Below are 6,000 nucleotides of genomic sequence, written 5' to 3'. Positions count from 1 at the left end.
CAGCTGAGCTCTGCCTAAATTCCTGATGTATAAAATTTTGACATATATTAAAATGTTTATTGTTTTAAGCCATTAGGTTTTAAGGTATCTGTTATGGAACAATAGAGACACTGATAAATCTTTTTGTTTTATTTATAAAATAACATATTAAGGAACTCTTCTCTTGGTATTGTAATAGATAAATATTTAAATTAAGTTGGACTCTATCTGACCCTGAGAAATCCTTGCCCTGAGAAAGAAAATAGCAGATAAATATTCCACTTTATAGATTGTTTATTTCAATTGAAGTCAGCTATAGATTACAGAATTACAGTGTGGCTTGTGCCAATAGAAATAGTTTTAACCTAGGGAAAAGACTGAAAAACAGAATTAGGTTTCCACCAAGTATGGAAACACTGCCAGCTTAAATCGATTTGGGGTTAAAATTCTTTGTTTCATATGTAGATGCATTGGGAAATTTGTTAATTGCAAAGATATTCTTTATTATTTCTTTTGCTAATCTGTCATTTCCACCTATAAACTTTGCTAGAGCTTGATTTATCTTTGATTTTGACCAAAAAAGACAAAACAAGCAAAAACAAACACCTGTTTTTTTGTACTTTCCAGTGCTTGTGCCTTGTTCAAAGAAGGCAGTGTTTATCTAGCTTGTTTGTGCTGATAGGGAAATTGATTGAATTCCAGCAAGTCAAGAGAGAGAACCAGTGCCAGAACATGGGAAGTAAGGGATTGGGGCAGCCAGAGAGCTATAACTGTGAAGTTACTGGGTATAATAGCTCTTCCTTTCTTTGGTCTACCCCTCGCAATAACCCCATACCTGTACTATATTCTAATTTTATCCATTAATGATGTTGCGGAACAGGTTTATTTTCTCTTTCTCCTATTAGGTATTCAAATTATACTCTCCTTGAGTTTTCTCTCTCTATGCAAAGCATTCTTAGTCTTTGAATTATTCTTTATGTGCCATAATATTCCTATTATCACCTTAGTTTTCAAGTGTGAGGCTCAAATTGAACCTGCCATTTACACAACAGAATATTATCACACTCCACTTTCTTGGCCACAATACATCATTTAATGCAGTGTATGATGGGCTTTTTTATTTAATAAGCACACTCTTAACTAATAATAAATGAAAGCTACATACACTATGGTTTTCACTCTTTGTTATATTTTTCCCCACCAGATATGCAGAAATCTGAAAAGATATCTGAGAAAGTAAGGACTTTATTCTGAGGAGGGTTTTGGAGGCCATTGTGGAGGAAAAGATGCACTGGACCATATGCAGTCCTAGACACTTTTAAGAAGAATGATCTAACTGCTTAATCAAGAAAGTAGTTCTCTCCACTTCTGCTCTGTGATTTTCATGTGAGCCAAAAGATGTCTAGTGACAAGCAAGTTTTTGTTTAACATAGGCTTATAGAAAAAGAAAAAGAAATATAAGGGTAAATAGGTCAGCTTCAGTGGAACGGGTTCTTTATAAACTGAAGCCAATCAGCATCCAGACAGAATGAGAACTTCTTGCCTTCATGGAGTGCGCAGCTGGTAGTAAAATGATATCTTATTTTTCTTGCCAAGTTTAGATCTGTTAAGCAGAGGGGAAAAGAAAATCACATTCTTTTCTCTGTATATATTATATATGAAGGATATATATTATATATAATATTATATAATAAAATATATAATAAAACAATATATAATAAAGCAATATATAATAAAATATATTATATATAATATTATATATTATAATAAGTATATATAAAAGCAGTAAGAAATTCTGTTGCCACTACTTTCCCTCCTAGGCCAAAGATGGAATAAACATTTTTAAATGAAGCTCTAAGCTATCTTGGCTAAGAGTAGATGATTGACAATTATTTAAAAGACCCCAGAGGCTTTTGAACCCACAGCAAAGCACAGAAGGCAAGTTTCTTGTCATACATATGTGCATGAATGTACATTAACTTTTGGTGTCTACTAGCAATACAAAAAAATTATATATTCCACCATCATGAATGAATACGCTCTTCTACTTAGGGATTTACTGGCATAATTGTCTTCATGAAATCTTACTTCATCTACAGGTTCTCATGTTCCAAAGACCTGATATTCTCATATTGCTAAAAAAATAAAGAATAAAGATGTTTCCCTTTCTCAGTAATCTTTATTGTAATGTTTGTAGCCACAGGAAATGCCAGTCTCCATTAAATGAATCCATCAGTCAATTGACAGCAGGAGTATTAGCATACAGTCAAAACCTAGGGATGAAAAAAAAAAAAACAAACCTAGGGATGGTCTCACTGATCATATGGTATGCTTATAACTTACCTATGGGAAAGTTTTAAGACTGGTCATTTAGCAAACATATTAAAACTGAAAACTTTAAGTGGATGTTGAGGCTTTCAATGTAACCAAGTGTGTATAGTGAGACCACTATGTCCTGAAACATTTTATGCAATATATTCATAAAATATTGTAGACTCTTGTGAATACTCTCAAACATAGCAACTCAAGTTGTGATGCTTGGGGAAAAAAACCTAGGGTAGAGACATTGAAGAACATTTTTCTATGTGACTGTGACGGTTCAAAAGAGAGATGTTCAAAACACTTGAAAAATGGTAACATCATTTGAATGTGGCCTGCTTTGATGGACTAACAATTTATATGAATACATTCTGAATTTTTCAAAAATTGTCTTTGTGCAGCTTCTTAATATATTCCAGATTCATAATTTCCAAAGCCCAATTTACACATTTCTATTTCAAAAAAAGAAAAGTTGTATTGCCAGATGGCACAGACCTTAGGAACCGGCAGTGCATTAGCCATACACTGAAAAAAAATAATCTCTATGCTCAATGAATAAATCATTACATTACAGAGTGGTGCCAGGTTATGGAGAGCTATATCATGCTTTTGTGTGGTACAGTTGTTTTCACTTTGTTACCTGTAACATTACTTTGTTTATTTTGTTCCTGTAAGTAACAAATGTCATAAAATCTGTATCTTCTGTAACTTTTTAACTTCATTCATTCAAGTCAATGAATTTTTATAGAGCGGGTGCTATCTGCCAAAGATATAGCAGCAAACTATTTAGATAAAGTCTTGCCCTCAAGAATATTAAATGTTAGTCATGGGATTCAGGCAACAGGCAAATGAACACAATAACAATAGGTTATTAAAAGTACAGTAAAAGAAATAAACATGCCATTAAAGAAAATAATGCTAGATGCTAACCATTCACAGTTCTGTGTATAATTGGGCTTAGGCACAAATGTAGAACTCCTACACCTTGCTCTGTAGATATCATCTTACTGGCAATTTGTTCTCAGCAACAGTATCAATGGGAAGTTGTGGGGGTTTCTTGTAATCTGTTTTAAAGACTCAGGATATATTATTAAAAGCTCATTAATTTCCTTTAATACATTTCAATAACTTTTAATAACCTCTCCTAACTTCTGATTGGCATTCTTTGAATGAATCTACTTTGTCCATGTATGTATCTAAACTCTATCTGAATCCATTTTTCTTTCTGTTTTATATCAGATTCTGTGATCCATGAAACCAAGTGACCTCAAGTCCTCTAACCATGTGCCGTTAGAGATGGGCAAAACACAGAAACACTATATTTTTCACTGAGGCCAAGCAACAGCACGTTCTGTTAGGCAAGTCAAGAATATGTAATGGAGTCTGATGCACAGGAAATAAAGGAAAATTGTGCTTGGTCACTGAATCCTAAGTTCAAAGCTGCTGCTGCAAGTTGTCCCCAAGACCACTGCAGAGAAGTGGAACGTGAGCTGTTTCAGGGGCCACTGAGTGACAGCTGGCACTGACCCCTGAGACTGGCAGATGTCTCCATTTGGGAGCAGTGACCCCCCTCTTCTGCAGGGTCCCCATTAGGGCTTTAGCATCATCCCCTTTAGAACCATGAGGAGCCCCCGGGAGGGCGGCCCTGGGCCGGGGAGGATGGGCTCTTCCTGCGGAGTCTCCTATACAGACTGCTGGTCTGGGGACACCGGGCTGTAGAGGACCTCGAGTCTCTTTTAAAATGTAATAACTACTTTGACTTTAAAAAAAAAAAAAACTCCCAAGAACATGATTTTCTTTAATATTCAAGGAAAATAAATGGACCCAGTCCCCAAATAACTGACCTAGAAAAGAAACTGAATCTCCTCCTTGGTACTCTCCTAATTCCTAAGGAGCCCTACATGACTGTTTGTGCAGCAACTAATGTCTTCTCCAACTCCTGGTGTCTTTTCATGCACTTCTCTTCGACTTTGTACCATGTCTCCAAAGAGTTCCTAGGACTTAAAGCAAAATACAGTTTTTATTCCTAAAGAAAGTACTAATCCAAATCTGATGCTATTTATGATTAATAAATCATTGCTGGATACTTCAGAGGAAAATGAAGGGAAATTACAGAGTAGCATAGTTGCATGTCTGACATTATTAGTCCTAAATTCTATCAGCCTCACTTTATCACTTTTGTAAGACCCTGTTTTTCTAAGTCTCCCTTCTTAAAGACTTATGAAAATTCCCTAATACCTTTGCTTCTTATTAGACTCAAATTTTCTTCCCGGTCTGTCCTCAGAACTCCAAGGGTATTTTATATTAGGTCAGTCACTATTTTGTTATGCACAGCAGTTTAGCTCCCTTTATGTTTCTTGACCAGAAAGTATGATAAATATTATCCTCAGTAAAAGAGTAATTATCTTCCTTATGTGAATTCTGTAGTTTCCTCAGAATATGAAAATGGAAGAAGTTAATTGTTTTCATTATTTTAAATAGAAATGTGTTCTTTCTGCTACATGCCCAGTAATGCATCTTTGCTCTAGATAACTCTGCTCTAGACACTTCTGTGATTTTTTTTTTTTTCTAATGCTTCAGACTGGGAACAAAGGTGGAAACACAGAAGATGAGCAAAAAGTAACCTGAAACATTTAGCAATCCCTGGGAACACTCTCTGGATACCCTGCCTGCCAGGGTGAAAAGGACAGTCAAAGATCAAAGTCAGATTGAGGGGGCAGCCTGCGTGGCTCAGCGGTTTAGCACCGCCTGCAGCCCAGGGCCTGATTCTAGGGACCCAGGATCAAGTCTCACGTCGGGCTCCCTGCATGGAGCCTACTTCTCCCTCTGCCTGTGTCTCTGTGTCTCTCTGTCTGTGTCTCTCATGAATAAATAACTAAAATCTTTAAAAAAAAAAAAGTCAGATTGAGTAAATTCTGTCCAGGGGCCACAGATTGTAAAGTACAGACAAAAATGGTAAGTACACTAAAAAAATAAATGATGCTTTGACATGGATGGAACTGGAGGGTATTATGCAGAGTGAAGTAAGTCAATCGGGAAAGGACAATCATCATATGGTTTCACTCATATGGGGAATATAAAAAATAGTGAAAGGGATCAGAGGGGAAAGGAGAGAAAATGAGTGGGGAAAAATCAGAGAGAGTGACAAAACTCCTAACTCTGGGAAACGAAAAAGGGGTAGTGGAAGAGGAGGTGGGTGGGGGAATGGAGTGACTGGGTGACGGGCACTGAGAGGGGCACTTGATGGGATGAGCACTGGGTGTTATACTATATGTTGGCAAGTCAAACTCCAATAAAAAATATACCAAAAAATAAAAGTAAAAAATAAAATGCTGCAACTTTTCAAAAAAAAAAAAAACAATCTATGATAAATGAGCAACATGCAGAAAATGGGTCAAACCGTGAGCAAACGGGGTTTAAAGAACTATGGAAAGCAAATCTCAGCATGGTATACACTGGTATCCCTCTACACATCACAGCCATATGCTTCATCATATCATGAGCAGTATTGAAACAAATCATACCTGATAGACCTGTCTCTAAGTAGGATAGTAAATAACTACATTTCTCCAGGGACTATCAGCATATCCAAGAATAACCAATAAACATAATACTAACTTTTGAGTATGTTGGGAAATATGTAATCTCCAAAACTGCTAGTTAGTGGAGAGTGAGTAAATAAGAGAGCCAGCTTCTCAGGGA

General features: G+C 36.2%; 1 long non-coding RNA gene across 7 annotated transcripts in view; it reads right to left on the bottom strand.

Annotated features, from left to right (window-relative positions):
* Positions 1-1,208: 1,208 nt before the first annotated feature.
* Positions 1,209-6,000, bottom strand: part of LOC112664280 (uncharacterized) — a 77,404-nt gene continuing 72,612 nt past the window's right edge. For all 7 annotated transcript variants that reach the window (XR_003139615.3, XR_004806172.2, XR_003139614.3 and 4 more), the window contains 2 exons: positions 4,143-4,298; positions 1,209-1,582 (listed from right to left, as the gene is read on the bottom strand). This is a non-coding gene — a long non-coding RNA (uncharacterized LOC112664280). The remainder of the gene's footprint in view (positions 1,583-4,142; positions 4,299-6,000) is intronic.

The sequence above is a fragment of the Canis lupus genome, chromosome 17 (assembly GCF_003254725.2).
Source record: "Canis lupus dingo isolate Sandy chromosome 17, ASM325472v2, whole genome shotgun sequence".
Taxonomy (NCBI): Eukaryota; Metazoa; Chordata; class Mammalia; order Carnivora; family Canidae; genus Canis; species Canis lupus.
Note: the sequence above shows the minus strand (reverse complement) of the source record. Positions and strands in the feature narration are given on the sequence as shown.